General features: G+C 43.3%; 2 protein-coding genes across 14 annotated transcripts in view; one reads left to right on the top strand and one right to left on the bottom strand.

Moving 5' to 3' along the window:
* Positions 1-8139, bottom strand: part of B3GNT5 (UDP-GlcNAc:betaGal beta-1,3-N-acetylglucosaminyltransferase 5) — a 33574-nt gene extending 25435 nt beyond the window's left edge. For 2 of the 13 annotated variants that reach the window (XR_014077182.1, XM_081571164.1), the window contains exons 1-2: positions 7984-8139; positions 3903-4002 (exon numbers count right to left, since the gene is read on the bottom strand). The gene's annotated coding sequence lies outside the window, so the exon portion shown is untranslated. Of the gene's footprint in view, positions 1-958; positions 1128-3865; positions 4003-6634; positions 7801-7983 lie in introns of those variants that run through there. The other 11 variants (XM_081571166.1, XM_081571169.1, XM_081571172.1 and 8 more) reach the window with 11 other exon arrangements.
* Positions 1-16128, top strand: part of MCF2L2 (MCF.2 cell line derived transforming sequence-like 2) — a 255566-nt gene that overhangs the window by 158320 nt on the left and 81118 nt on the right. The window lies entirely within an intron of this gene.

The raw sequence follows: 16128 nt of genomic DNA, 5'->3' as shown, positions 1-16128 counted from the left end.
CAAGTCCAGCAGGTAATCTGAGCCTGGAAGCAGACACCACTGAAGTCCAGTGGGCGCCCTGAGTTACAAAGACAATGGCGGCCGTGAACACGGGTGAACTCTCACGGAAGAAGAGCTGAGCAAAGGCCTGGAGGAACAGTCAACTCAGGGGAAAGAGAAAATGGAGGAGTCAAAGAAAAGAGAAACTATTTTAGAGGGCTGGTTCATCAGAAAGTTAAGATGGGGCAACAAAGGTCAAGGGAGACAGTCGGAAGGCAGGAAAAACAAGGCCTGTCATGGAGCTCAAGTGGGAAGACAGACCTGGAGCAAACTGAGAGCTGTGCTGGGAGCCCGGGGGCTCTCAAGGTTGGGCGTGGGTGGAGTTGGGGAAGGCATCTTCCAGGAAAAGCAGCAGCACTAAATCTAGACCAGAGTCATGTTAACTAGAGAAAGCCAGGGGGTTTGAATTAAAAAACATCTATTTGTTTTTTGTTTATAATTAAGAAACATCTATTTGTTTCTTTTTAGACCACCATTGTAATACATTAATAACATCCAATCTTAGAGAAACTATATTTCTACATCTTACCTAGTAGACATGTGACACTCAGAAGTCCAAGGAGCCCTTGTTTCATGGTGTACATGTTTGTTCACATTCTCTCCCACACACTGAAGACAACTTACCAGCAGGAAAGTCATTTATGTGGCTTCACTTAGAACTGCATTATTCTGAAATTTCAAAGTCCAGTCCACTCCTTCTTCAACCGTAACCTCTAAGCATTCACCTGGAATCCTCTGCCTACCCTCTACCTGCCCCTCAACACCCCTGGCCCATCCAGCCGTCGCCTGACTTTTCTTCTACCCACCTCCCTATCTCAGATGCAGGGTCACCTGGCACCTTTGCCCTCTTCTCCCTGGTTCCTGCCCTTCCATCCCAGCAACCACAGACCTTGGGTCATTCCCATATTTCCTACAATACCTGCCAGGCTCCTGGAGAAACATAACACATCAGGCAGACAGCACCACCACAAATGGCGATATCCAGCTGTGGGCAGAGTGCTTAGTGCCGTGTGACCGTCCTCCACTTGTTATGGACCTTCTCCCTCTCCCAGGCTCTTCACCAGCCATGTTGAATCTTCCCCCTCTTCCTAGGATGAGAGGAAGTGTCGTGCTCACTCTCAGCTGACAACTTCCCTTCCTACCTCATAGAGAGAGTAAAAGACATCGCACACTTGTCACCATCTCATCCCATGTGTGCTTCCTCTTGAGGAATTCCCCAGCCTGGGCAGCCTGGTCTGTTCCTTCTATAAAGCATACTGACCACCGTCAGGGGCCAGGCTAGGGAGAGGCAAGTGAAGCACTCATTTGGGGCACAAAATTTAAAAGTGACAAATATATGACTATAAACTAATGTTGCTCCTCCAGCAAGTCACAGATTTTTTTTTTTTTAAAGCCTCACTACTTGATACTTTTAAGCTTAAGTTTTCATGACTTAAAGTCCCATGTGAGACACAACTTTTGGTTCCTTTCCAGACATAACTCAAAGGAAAGAAAGATAATATTTTCTCTCTCATCTTTATGTTACACTTTGTTTTACATTTCAAGTATTTTTTTTTCCTGGCTTGCTCTGATCATTTATTCCCTATTAAACATAGCTAGGATAAATCCTCAGGAACCAAACTGCCATGTTAAAGAAATCAGGTATAAAAAGCCCTGAACTTACCAGAAAGGCTATGATTTGATCGTCATAGATTTTTTTCTTAGTAAAATAGTATTTGGTCCTAAGAAACACAACTGGTTACTGTTTAGCACTAATTCTCTTTCTATGTGCCCAATAAGAAAGGTGACAACCTGAAATGTGAATGTACAACTCACATTTTAAGTGGGAAAAATGAGATATTCTCTGAATTATATTTTATTCTTTAATCAAATTTAAGAGTCTTCAATATAAGGCTATAAAAAAAGGACACACTCCATGCAACAGCTATCTTTAAGTGTTTTTGTGACTGTGACTAGCTATGAAACTTAAGCTCAACTCTGGGCAAAGATTAAAAGCTATGTGGAATTGTTATTCCTCCACAAAGAATACATTTTAGAGTTAATTCTTGATCCATTGTTAGTCTGAAGACTTTAAATTCCAGCTCTGCAAGCATGGATCTGGGACAGTGGGGAAAGCTGGTTATAAAATGTATAGTGTGAGTCTAATAAATTGCTCTCCACTTACGTAAACTATGCTATATGTTTCTTTATAAGTTAAACATGATTGTCGATTTCTGTTTGCTGGTTGTGGGAAAACTAAAGACAGGAAAATACAAAATGAACAAACAAGTAAAGACAGGCTCCAAATAAAGATAAGCACTAAGGAAACTGGTGACAGACAATATAGAGTATTATCATATTTCAGAGGAATTATATTAAAGGTTGCTAACATTTCCTAGTAACCAGTTTGATTATACAGAATTTGAAACAAACAAAAGAGCTGAAATGTAAAGAGGATCTCGGAGAGGTCATGCACTTGCTTTTCTAAGCCTGGCCTTCTGTGTTCATTCTTGAGGCATATTTGTTGGGTTGACAGGGTTGCCAGTTCTTATAAATATAATTTTTGTCAGTTTTGTTGTTGCCTACTTAACGAACAAACTTCTCCTTATGCCTAGTGTAGCAACAGTTGCTAACATGGTATGTTTACTGTACACCAGGATCTGTTCAGAAAGCTTTACATAGACAGTAACTCTCTCAGTCTCACAACAACCTATTAGGGAGAAGTTATCTCCATTTTTTCAGAAGAAGAAACGGAGGCACCGAGACATGGTGTTAACCCTGTAACCTCCATAAATTCCAGACCCTGTGGCAGCTCAGAAGCAGCTGATCCTTTACAGCCCTGTCCCTGAGTTCCTGATCTGCTCTTGCTGTACTCCTAGTGTGATGGGAGGACAGGGAAGCTGGTGGGGCAGAGAGAACCAACCCTAGAAGGGAAAAGATTTGCTTCCCTGTCTGAAGTTTGGAGTCATTTATGTTTTGCTACCACTTGCATTTCCCAGAACTTGTTTTCATTTTCTCTATAACACACCCTTTTCCCAACCTTCTATCTCAAGTTTCCCTCCTTCCTTTCCTTGATCCCAGTAGCACCAGACAATGGGCAAAAGTGACAGTTTGAGTCGCTTTGGGTACAAAAAGTCTTTCCTGCACATGGAAGATTGGGGTATTTAAGGGAGGAGATTCAAAGTGGTACATGTGTGCTAATAAGTCGCTTCAGTCGTGTCTGACTTTGTGTGACCCTGTGGACCGCAGCCTGCCAGGCTCCTCTGCCCATGGGATTCTCCAGGCAAGAATACTGGAGTCGGTTGCCGTGCCCTCTTCCAGGGGATCTTCCCAACCCAGGAATCAAACCCACATCTCTTATATCTCCTGCATTGGCAGGTGGGTTCTTTACCACTAGGGCCACCTAGAAAGCCCTCAAAGTGGTAGAAGGAAGTAATGGTAAAAGTAAGGAGGGAAGGAGAAGAGAGTAAAATGTACATGACTCAGAGAGTATTCAATGAATAAGTATTGGATGAGATGAAAGGAGAGGAGTCATACACAGCTGAGGTTAAATTATGATATGAAAAACAGTGATTTCAAAATGTGACAATATAACCTGATATAAACTTGCTATATAAGCTATACACTTTAGCCTGTTATCCAGTGGCAACATATGTTCTGTTCTGAATGCAACATTTGATTATGGGTTCAGAATACAAAAAATAATGGTATAAAACATAAGATACGCACACATACACATATATATCACATTTCCATCTCAGTTGATCAAGATTTATTATAATAAGTAAATTGCCATTTAAACATTTAGACATTATGCTGTACAGCCCTGAAAGTAGGTAATACCTACATTTAATTCATTCAACAAGTATCAATTTATCACATACTGTGTGGTAGGCCACAGGCAGGTTGCTGAGAGGGCTTCAGAGATGTTTCCAGTGTAGATCCACTCATGGAGTAAAAAAAAGTTCCAGTGCAACCTGGAATCTGGCAGGGGGTGGAGCGGGGGGGCAGGCAAGAGAATAGAAAAATCAAGTGTGAAGGTCAACAAAAATAATTTCTATCCTAGTCCTCCCATTTACTAGTCACATGAGCTTGACTTGTCTTTAAACCTTGTACCAACAGTGTTTTCTGAGGATCATTTTAGATGATCTACTGACAAAATGTGGTCCAGATCAAGTGTTCGATATATGTTAATTTCTTTCTCTAGAAATTGTTCATGCATCTTTACCATGATGGTTTAGTTAATAGATGGCTGATATTCTTTAGGGGTTATTTTCCTTTCAAAGTGATGAGCTGTACTCTTAATATTCTTCTCAAAAACTTTTATTAGATACGAGTTTTTCAAAGTTCTGATCTGATTGCTAATGGCCATTAAGACATTTCAAACACTATTTGACTGAAAACAAAGGTATCATTCCTAACTGAACATGGTCTTCCATTATCCTTGACAGGAAAGAACAATGTAGTTCCCACAAGCACTTAAGAATATACTTCAAATGACACAGCCAAAAAATGTAAGGTCCTGTAAAATATAGAGAAGGAAACCTGAGTCAACTTTTTAACTTACTTTTCTTAGACCACAATCAAAAAGTTGTCAAAAGAGTTGTAGAAAAGGAATAAAAGAGATAAAATATGAAATTTCAGGAAACTTAAGCTGTGTAATAGTACCCTGAACTTGGAATTTAGGGAACTTATTGTCTGCAGACTTAGAAGAGCATTCCTTTCTGTTAAAAAAAAAAAAAATTCATTCAAATTTGGCTTCTAGTGTTATAATCTTCACCATGGAAGACAAATCTTAAAAATAAGTTACTGGTCAAAGCCAGTCTCTGAATTTCTAGCATTTAAATGTAAAGAAATCACTTTTGCTTTTTCAGAGTTTACATCTCACCTGACTGAGTTGCTTATCTTTAAATATGAATTCTTCTATCTCTTTTATATATGCAAACTGTAAAAAAAAAAATTCTAGATTTACACTGTTCTGGCTAAATCTTTGCTGGCAGAAATTCTATATCTAATGGCAGTAGTAGTATATATAGTAGTAGTAGTAGTAGTACTATACTACTATCTTATAGTAATTTGCTGTTCCCCAGTTTCTGGAACATAGATTCAATGTATATTTCTCTTCACAAGATTATTCAACAATGGAATAAAATAATGGCTATGGAAGTATTCCCCCAAAAAAGTATAATGTGCCATAAAATGCAAAGCTAAAATTTATTCAATTGAGTATATACAACATTCCAAATATATAAGGATACATTTTGTTACTTTAGGAGAACATTTCCTTCTGAATTGTTCCCAGTTTCTTTTTACCACATCCTATGTTCTGGTATGTAGATTATAGTGCAATTGGTCCTAAGAAAGAACTCTACCCTGACAATTTGAAAGTCACTGAGAGCAATGATTCTAGCCAAAGTGACCCATTTAAAAAGATGACCCATTTAAAAACCCATGAGTTATTCAAGCTGTTCTATATTTGAGAATTAGAAAGTTATTTCCTTTTCTTACAATCTCATTTGAATCCGTCCTTTATAAAAAGGAAATTTGATCTCTATTTTAATGAAATATATAAGTTGACATTTTCCCTTGCTAAAGCCTGCACTTTATTTTGAAAATTCTTCACCTTCTGATGATTTGTGTTTGTGCATGTGTACGTGTGTGGTCAGAACATTTAGTGCAGTATCATCTATGCCTCCTAATCATCCCTCATTTCTCATTCCTCAGAAACAGCCTCTCTGAGCTGCAGCTTGAACTCTCCCTGTCATAACACTCATTCCCATCTTCAGGTGTCACAGTGAGCCCCTGGAGACTGAGGTTAGTCAGACTGAGTCACCCTCATCCTCGGAGGGGCTCAGTAAACACTCATGGAGAGTCCCTGTGGGAGAGGAGATGGGAGAGAGAGAGAGACAAAGCGGAAGAGGGGAGAATCATTTATGTATTTAATGGAAACATTTCAGATATTGAATTTATTGTTTTTAAAAGAAAAAAAGTTGACTCCAAAAAGCAGCCCCACCCCTGCACAGCGACAAGATGTAAAATCTACTGTAAGTTTCTTATGAGAAAGTTAAAACCTCAGGTGCTTATAACCAGTCCCCCTTTCAGAAAGTTCAGGACAAGATCTTTTCAGCACCACCACTTAATGCAACTACCTTCAATCTTCCTTTTCTGGGTCAGTTTCAGCTTCTCACATCCTTCTCTCTGCCCCCATAGGGACCAGGCAAAGTTTCCCAAAATAAAGGCACAGAGGAACAAATCCAGTTGTAACATATGTGCTTTCATTAGAGAATTACCCTAAATACGACCTCCAAGCCACCACCAGCCACCGAGCAGTGCAACGTTGGTGTCCCTTTAACATGACCCATAACCTATGAAAACCGACACTGGGAAAGAAAAAATATAGGGTGTGTAGTCAGAATCAGATGAAAAGTTGCTACTCTCGGCCTACGTAAGCGGCATCTGAGTAAACAAATGACTCTGTCACTTCAGGAAGCAAACTAAAATTTGGCAAAGTCAAAGGAAAGCGTGGCCAGGACCTCTCCGCTTAGAAAGGGGTCTCGTTTCCCAGTTATCCCGCCTGCCTACTTCCTTGTCTGCATTGCCCCAGCCAGCAACTCACCGAAAGCTTCCCCAGTCTGGCGGTTTCCCAACTTCTAACACGACGCAGGATCTCTACCCGAATTCACCCCTGCAGCCTAGGTTTGGGTGCAAGATTAGAGGCCCCCAGCCGGAAACCGAGGCCCGCAGGGCGCGGCGTTCCCCTCCCGGCTCCCGCGCTCCGGCCGGTTTCGGCATCGCGGCGCGGCGGCCGCCTAGCTGGAGCTCGTAGGAATGGGGACCGGCTCCGGGGAACTTTACCCTACCCCCTGCCCCGGAGCTCCGGGCCCCCCAGCCTACCTGCTGCATCTGGACAGCGGCTTGGCCCGGGATCGCGGTCGCCAAACGCCCGCCCGCAGGCCCGAATGAACAAAGGCGCCCCGGGGAGGGAACGTGCCTCTTTCCCCGCCGCACTCTCGGGCGGCGGGCAGCCCTGCCCCGCGGCGGATAGGGCGGCCCCAGCTTCCCGACGCCCGGCCGCGCGCGCTCCGGACCAGGGCCGCGAGCCGGCGCCGAGCCCGGTGTCAGCTACAGCCTCGCCTCCTCGGCCCTAGAGCTCATTCCAACCTGAAGTCCTGGAGCCGCCGTGCGAGCGACTCGCCTCCCCTCTCGGCCCTGGCGACCTCGCCTGGTCCAGAGGAAGCAGAACAGACTCTTTTCCCGCAGCCCGGGAGCCGCTCCGGCTGGGAGGCGCTGCAAGGCGGCCGGGCCGGGCAGGGGAGGGGCGGAGGCCAGGCCGGCCAGGAGCCCACGCTGCGGACCAAGGGAACCCGTCTCCCCTCACAAAGAACAAACCAGATGAGGAGTTGCGATTTATCCCCGCCGAGCGGGCTGGAACTTTCCCCATTTAGTGATCCGGAAGAGAAGACTACATTTCCACCTACAGGGGGCCTGGGCCCCAGTTAGGATGCGGTGGGATGCGGAGCATTTTTAAAAGAGTACGATTGATCACACATATTAATTCCATATGAAACAACTGATCTCCATATACTTTGCATTAGGAGGCAGAATTTGTTGGACAAGTGATCCATTCGTTCAGAACACGCAACGGTTTACTCATCTACGGGAGATAAGTTTTGATTGATTGAGTTGCAGTTCTCTGAGCACCTTATTTTCCTTTTCAGAGCGAGAGTTCTAAGGGCAAGCTAGACTTTAAAAGATCTCTTGTCACACCACTTACCCCCCCCCCCGCCCCGAGCTTCAGGGGGACTCAGTGACAAAAGAAGGAAACTCAATTTTACTGCATACAGCTTTGCGACAGCGGTTCGTTTCAGGAATGCAATGGGTCGGTGGGAGAGACTCACTCCGCCCCCCAATGAGTTTACTTTCAAGCCCAGCTTCATTTCAAAGAAAACTTAAAGCAAAACTCACCAAGACCAGCTCCTTAAACTCCCAAATCGCAGGTCGACACTCCTCCGGCATGGGAACTAAAGTCATCGGACTCCGGAACAAAACTTCCTCGTTTTAAATCTTAGGCAGGGGCTGGGGAGTTAGCTCTCGGCTGGGCTCGCTACCCCAGCGGGAAGCGAGCTAGAGCCTGCCGATAGCTGCGGGACCCAATCAGGGGTTCCCGGCAGAGGGCGGGGGCGCGGCCAGCGTGCAGCGTGCTGCGTTTCCTGCACCTCTTGGCGTCACTCCGAAGCCCAGTCTGGCCTGCCCGGTAGCCACCACCCCACCGTGTAGGTGAAAGTGATGCGTCCCGCCTGTCTGTTCCTGTCGGTTCAAGGCAGCTCCAGGAAGTGCTTCTCCACACCTCTTTAGTTAACTGAGATCATTTACTCAGATCATCGGACTTCCCTGGTGGCTGATGGTAAAGCGTCTGCCTACAATGCGGGAGACCCGGGTTCAATCCCAGGGTTGGGAAGATCTCCTGGAGAAGGAAATGGCAACCCACTCCAGTATTCTTGCCTGGAAAATCCCTTAGACGGAGAAGCCTGTAGGCTACAGTCCATGGGGTCGCAGAGTTGGACACGACTGAGCGACTTCACTTCACTACTCAGATCATCAACTATGAGCCAGGATCCGCGTGAATGTCCTCTTTGAGGTGTTTTCCCCACTCAGAATACTTAATACACATAGTAGACAAAATCAGAATATAAATTTCCACTGAAGGGAGGAAAGTATAAACAAATCATTTTGGGGTTTGGTTTCTTATTCCCCAAATGTTGTTCTAGCATCCTCCTTATAGAACAAATATTGTCATTTAACAGTGGTGATATTTTGAACGACTTTGTAACTGTACAATATATATTTAAGAATATGACAAAAAAAATTAACCCTGTACTTCAGTAAAGTAAAAGCTTTGGATTTGTTATTGTAAAAGGAATGGCACATAATGACTTGAAAGTAGATTACAGAATCAATTTGAAACTGTAAACACAACATTGTACTTGTTATTTCTAGCTAGATTATTAAAGAGGTTTTGTAACTGCTTTCTTTAGCTCCATAGCATGTGGAGCCATGCAATTATTTTCTTTTATATATTACCTATAGAGAATGTGGTTCAGTATTGCTATTATCTACTCAGACCCAGTATTGCTATTATTTACTCAGACCTCATGGCATGTCCTATCACAGACAGAAATATTTAGGTATTTTCACTTGTAAGGGAGTCACTGACAGTGACCCATAAATAAGCTAATTTATTGTCAGTACAGTGCAAATTACCCCCTTTTACCCATGCAAAATAAAATCCTGATGATAAACCCACAGATATTCCCCCTAGGTATCATCTGTATATGTCAGATTTATGTACAAATTTTCAATTGCCATTATATTCCCATCAGGTCATTTGGAACTAGGCCCACATAGGTGCAGGTATCACACATGTGTACTCCACATGCTTGCACACATAGGACTGTGTCCTATACAAACTGACAGCAACATTGATAAATATATGTGAAAATCACATATTCACATCAACCTATATGAAGGTAGACAACCCAGACAGAGAGAGAAATGATTCAAAAGTAAGTCAAGAGATTGGTGAAAGGATGTGGCGCTTTAGGTGGGAGGAGGGGAGAGGGTGTGGATAAGAGATGGGGATGAGCAAAGTGGTCCAGAATGCCTGCCAGCTGCCCACACATGCACAGGGAAGGCAGCTTTGTACATCTGGGAGGATTTCTTACAGCAAGCTAGCACCCTGTCCCACCCCAGGAGGCGAGGAAGAGGATGATATACTTGATGGTATAGAACAAAATACTCTGTTTTATCCGGAGGGAGTACCTAAAATTTTTGAAATTAGTTGGAGATAAAATTAACTGATAGTAGCAAAGCCGACTTGACCATCACAAAAATGAGGACAATGTCACCTTGCCCTCAGTGTCCACAGTAGCTGCTTGTGAATCGAATCAACTAAAATTAGCTTGATAAGTGACTTTTAATCTCACCATCAGGAATTTGCTTCACAGAGCACTAGAAAATTTAGAGAAGTCCTGGAAAAGAGAGACCTGTAACATTAAGATGGTAAACTTGAAAGATGAGAGGAATTACAATTTGCATGTTAGATTTAGGAGAAGATAAGGCCAAGAAAGAGCAGAAGGAGAGGCAAATGTTGAAGAGGGAACCAGAGAGTAAGGCATGTATTATTAGTTGTGGCGAAAGAAAACTGAAACGAGTACAAGAGAACCTGGGAGATGGTGGGAGCAAAAGAAACCCAAAGAGAGAAGTGTTACTGAAATCATGAAAGGAAAACTGATTGCTTAATGCCTAACACAGTTGAAGCATACCAACATAGTGCCAGGCTTGCTTGTTTAGTTGCCCTTTCTGTAAGATTTCCTCACAGACCCTGTACAGGCTCTGCCCCATGAATTCAGACACACCACAGGCTATGTGTTCTGAAGCCAGTAAGAATTCATGCAAGGCCTGGGCTACTAGAGAGGTAGGGGTGAATCCTGACTTAGTTCCTTCTGGCCTCGAGATCTGGGCAAGCGACCTAACTTCTCTGTGCCCCATGGTAATTCCTGCCTGGAAGGGTGCAGTGAGGACTCATCACAGAGCAGTAACATGTACAAAATGCTGAGCATGGCACCTCATGGCCTGGGTGGACAGGTGTCATTCTCATGTTCACTACGGGCTACAGAAAGCTCCTCTGGCTTGGTGAGCTGGTCTTCCTGCTCTATCTCATCAGCATCATTGCCATAAAAGGACTTGCTGTGTTTCACATCTCTAGAGATACATTTTCTGTTAATAGAGCATCAGCAGTTAATGCAACATCTTCACTGCCTCCTCTTCCTTTGCTGCCTACCTCCTCCTCCTACCCACACATGTATCCTTCTGGGCATTCTTTTCTCGGCACGTTTGCTCCTTGGTGATCTCATCCATTGCCTTTAATGCTTGATTTATATTTCTAATCTAGATTCTGAGCTCCAAACTGGAAAGTCTTCACTTAAGTGTGTCACATCAGTCTTAAGCTTAACAGGTCTAAAATGAGATATTCAAATACCTGTTCCTGAAATGATGAGTGGATGGGTGTTGGATGACCCCAAGAGCCAGAATTCTTCTCACCAGTGGACCCAGCCCAGGGTATTTGTTACATGTCAATATCAGTCAGTGGCATTTTGTCACTGTATCAATATCTATGGATCTGTTTTCCCTACTCTTTGAATAACCTACATCTTTTAAAGGTGGAGATTACATCCTGCTCATCTCCAGTTCCCTTAAAAAAACCCTTCCGCAATGCCTTGCAAAGACTGAATATGTATTAACCACTGGTTGAATTCAATTTTTTGCTGAATGCTTCCCACATTCATCAAAAGTTCAACCTTTTGGTCCAAGAAGCTTCATCCACAGTACAATGGCCCCAGTGTACTTTGCCTTGCATGTCAACAAGGCCCAAATGCTGACACTGGAGGCGTACTATCCCCTTTCCTACAGCTCTTGCTGTAGCTCTTGTGGTTTGGCACCATTCAACAGCCTCCCTCAGTTCTGGGATCTTGGCAGTTGTATGAAACCATACTAGGTACATCCAGAGCTGAAAGATGAAGGGAATTGACAGCACAAAGAGATACTCACCCCCAGGCCATTCTAAGAACCCATTTTGTGTTTTTCTCTTCTGCATGAGGGGGGTACCTCCTTAATGCACTATCTCCTTCTATCAGTACATAAGGGCATCTTTCGTATGTGCATGCTTAGTTGCTCAGTCACATCCGACTCCTTGTGACCCTATGGACCACAGCCTGCCAGGCTCCTCTGTCCATGGGATTTTCCTGACAAGAATACCAGAGTGAGTTGCCATTTCCTCCTCCAGGGGATCTTCCCAACCTAGGGATCATCTCTCATGTGCCCCTAAAACCCTCAGTAGGGGTCCAACAGGGACAGGGACAGTCTTGGAGATGCAGGTCCTGCTTGCTGTGACCCTCCTTGGTGCAGTAGCACTGTGTTATGGATTGAGTGGGCCTCACTTGGGGAAGGTAGTGGGGGGAAAGGATTGGCATGTGGAAGTGAGGCTGGGACAGGTTTTCTTTCCATGTTGCAAATGCTCAAACAGCACTTGTGACAGTGACCTGGTACCAACTCTCTGCCAGTGGATCCTCAGCATTTCTTCTCCCCCCTCACCTAAAGATCAGACATTCAACTTCACACTCCCAGAGCCGTGCAGCATTCTATACAGATTCCAGGGGCTGCCTCTAACTCCATCTTTTTCTCTACAGGCCAGGAGGGACACTTGATACTTGTGTAGGGACAGTCTTGAATGCTACCTGATTAACACGTACATCTTAAAAGACAATTGGCACCACCACCCCACAGTTATCTAAACTGAGAAAAACTATTTGGATCCTGTGATGAGATGGTACAGAGGAAAAGAAGAAAATCGCAATACATGGAGATGTTCAGAAAATAGTTATTGACTATGATATGCGGACAGCATGCTTGACTCAGATGCAATCATTTGTGATAGAAATTTTGCACTTAAGTTTGGTTGTGCTAATATTTAAGGGACAACTAAAATATAATTCTCTATTACCCTTTTCTTAATAGTTTAAGCTCTCATTGCCTGCTTTATGGAGCATACATGGTTCAAATCCTATTCAAATTAATTCTAAAAGGCAGGTATAAGCTTGCCTCAGATTTGTATTGAGTATTATTTAAAATATGGATCATTAGTTAGGAATTAAAAATGGCTATAGTGAGATTTTTCTTATAACAGCACTTTTCAAAAGCCAATTCTAAAGTTCTCGATAAATCGTGTTCTCTGAAAAAAATATACCTTTCATGAATTGGTCTTGATTAGTCTGATGGTCTCAGGTCATAAAGCCCAGTATTAATACCTATTTGGATCTGTAGATATAGGGCTAAGGGATCTTAGAAAGAGCAATATCTCTGAGAAATAAGTTTCTACCATAATAAACAAACAAACAAACAGACTGTTTTGGGAGGAAAGGGATTAATAGATAGGGTATCTGCTGGGTAGATAAAGATACAAATAGGTCTGCAAAAAGGTACCCAGGGTAGAGAAAGTAATGTGTCTTTTCAGTGATTCTTGATCTTTGACTGTTTTATACATATTTTTCCTTTATCTTTGGGAATTTCCTTTTTGCAATAGATTTCCCTTTGTGTAAGGCAGAAGCTTATTACCTGTTTCACAATTTCTTTCCTTTATGGAAAAATCACCAAGTTACTTGGATACTCCTGTTGGACTCAATATGACCCTTTCCCATGAATTGAGGTAGTGATGATTTTCCTATCAGCAGTATTCTAGGAGTCTCCTTGGTACCAGATGCCATGATCTTAGTTTTCTGAACGTTGAGCATTAAGCCAACTTTTTCACTCTCCTCTTTCACTTTCATCAAGAAGCTCTTTAGTTCTTCACTTTCTGCCATAAGGGTGGTGTCATCTGCATATCTGAGGTTATTGATATAGATGGGGAAACAGTGGAAACAGTTTCAGACTTTATTTTTTGGGGCTCCAAAATCACTGCTGATAGTGATCGCAGCCATGAAATTAAAAGGCGCTTACTCCTTGGAAGGAAGGTTATGACCAACCTAGATAGCATATTTAAAAGCAAAGACATTACTTTGCCAACAAAGGTCCGTCTAGTCAAGGCTATGGTTTTTCCCGTGGTCATGTGTGGATGTGAGAGTTGGACGGTGAAGAAAGCTGAGCGCTGAAGAATTGATGCTTTTGAGCTGTGGTGTTGGAGAAGACTCTTGAGAGTCCCTTGGCCTGCAAGGAGATCCAACCAGTCCATCCTAAAGGAGATCAGTCCTGGGTGTTCATTGGAAGGACTGATATTGAAGCTGAAACTCCAATACTTTGGCCACCTGATGCGAAGAGTTGACTCATTGGAAAAGACCCTAATGCTGAGAAGGATTAGGGGCAGGAGGAGAAGGAGACGACAGAGGATGAGATGGTTGGATGGTATCACCGACTCAATGGACATGGGTTTGGGTAAACTGCGGGAGTTGGTGATGGACAGGGAGGCCTGGCGTGCTGCGATTCATGGGGTCGCAAAGAGTCGGACACAACTGAGTGACTGAACTGAACTGAACTTGGTACCAGGAGTCTCTCCCATGAAGTCTTGTTATGCTTGGATTGCACATGTGCTCATACACCATGGCTTTGAGATTTGAGCCAGGTTCCTTGAATCCTAGGCAAAAAATGGATGGTGGGCTGAGCCACCCCTTTCCCTCTAACCTGCTTACCTGTGTCCTTATTGTGTGGGCCCTGTCCCTTATGGAGCCATGCTACAGTCGGAATATTGGGTACTATTTCAGTAGACAGACATTCACCCTTGACACACCAGTCTCTAGTTCTAGAGCTAGAAGTCCTGGACATGACCTCTTTCTGGCAGCACCAAGCCAGTAGTTTGACCTCAATCAAGTCACTTAATGCTCTGAGTCCCAATTTCCTCTTCTGTGAAATTATAATAACAGTTAGTACCTGCTCCTGCTTACAGAATTTGTGTCTGCTCCTTAAATCTACCATTCATCCATTCAGTAAATACTTATTGAGAATTTGCCTATTTGTAAGGTATGGGGACAAGGGATGGATGATAGGATATCTGTCCTGGAAGAGCTCTTTGTCAGGTGTTGAATGCATCAAGGAAGATGACATGCATATTTAAAAAATAACTGTACTTCACATCATGAGGTTAGCTATTATTTTAAAAATGGAAAATAGGGACTTCCCTCGTGGTCCAGTGGTTAAGAATCTGTCTTACAATGCAGGGGACACAGGTTCAATCCCTGGTCTGGGAAGATCCCACGTGCTGTGGAGCAACTAAGCCTGTGCCACAACTAGAGAATCAGTGCACCGCAAGAAAGATCCCACATGATGCAACGAGGGTACTGTTGCATCTGGACATGACACAGCCAAATAAATAAATGTTTAAAAAAAAAAAATGAAAATAATATGTGTTGATGAGGATGTGGAGACATTGGAACCCTGGTGCCTTGCTGGTGGGAATGTAAAATACTATAGTATGCTGCTAAGTCACTTCAGTCGTGTCCGACTCTGTGAGACCCCATAGATGACAGCCCACCAGGCTGTGCCGTCCCTGGGATTCTCCAGGCAAGAACACTGGAGTGGGTTGCCATTTCCTTCTCCAGTGCATGAAAGTGAAAAGTGAAAGTGAAGTCACTCAGTCGTGTTCGACTCTGAGCGACCCCATGGACTGCAGCCCACCAGGCCCCTCCGTCCATGGGATTTTCCAGGCAAGAGGACTGGAGTGGGGTGCCATTGCCTTCTCCGACTATAGTATGGTGGTTCCTCAAAACATTAAAAATAGAATTACCATAAAATTTAGCAATTTTACTTCTGGGTATATACCAAAGGAAGTGAAATCAATGACTCAACAGAGATTCACAAACTAATGTTCACATTATTCACAATAGCCAGAAGGCCAAAACAACCCAAGTGGCCATCAACAAGTGAATGGATAAATGAAATATGGTCTATGCAAACAATAGAAGATATAAAGCCTTAAACAGGAATGAACTCGGATGAACTTTGAAAACATTGTGTTAAGTGAAATAAGCCAGATAAAAAAGAATAAATGTTGTATGATTCCGGTTACCTAGGCAAAATTATAGAAACAGAAAGGGGAGTATGGAATGGAGGTTGCTAGGGCCTGGGAGGAGGAAGGACTGTTGTTAGTATTTGATGGGTACAGAGTTTATTTTGGGTTGATGGAAAATTTCTGCTGATGATTGCACAACATTGTGAATATATTTTAATTCCACTGAATCATACACTTAAAAATTTTTTAAATGGCGAATTTCAAGACTTCCCTGGTGGTCCAGCGGTTAAGACTCTACACTTTCAATGCAGGGGGCTGTGGGTTCTATCCCTGGTTGGGAACTAGAATCCCACAGGCCATGTGGCATGGCCAAAAAATTAAAAAATTAATGGATAATTTTGTGTAATGTATACTTTACTGCAGTTCTTAAAAGCTGGAGGAATTCCCTGGCGATCCAATGGTTAGGACTCCATACTTTCACTGCCAAGAACCCTGGTTCATTCCCTGGTTGGGGAACTAAGATCCCACAAGCCGTGTGATACAGCCAAAAGGAAAAA

This window comes from Giraffa tippelskirchi, chromosome 2 (assembly GCF_054371585.1).
Source record: "Giraffa tippelskirchi isolate mGirTip1 chromosome 2, T2T-mGirTip1v1.2.pri, whole genome shotgun sequence".
Classification (NCBI taxonomy): domain Eukaryota; kingdom Metazoa; phylum Chordata; class Mammalia; order Artiodactyla; family Giraffidae; genus Giraffa; species Giraffa tippelskirchi.
This window is presented reverse-complemented; position numbering and strand designations above follow the sequence as displayed.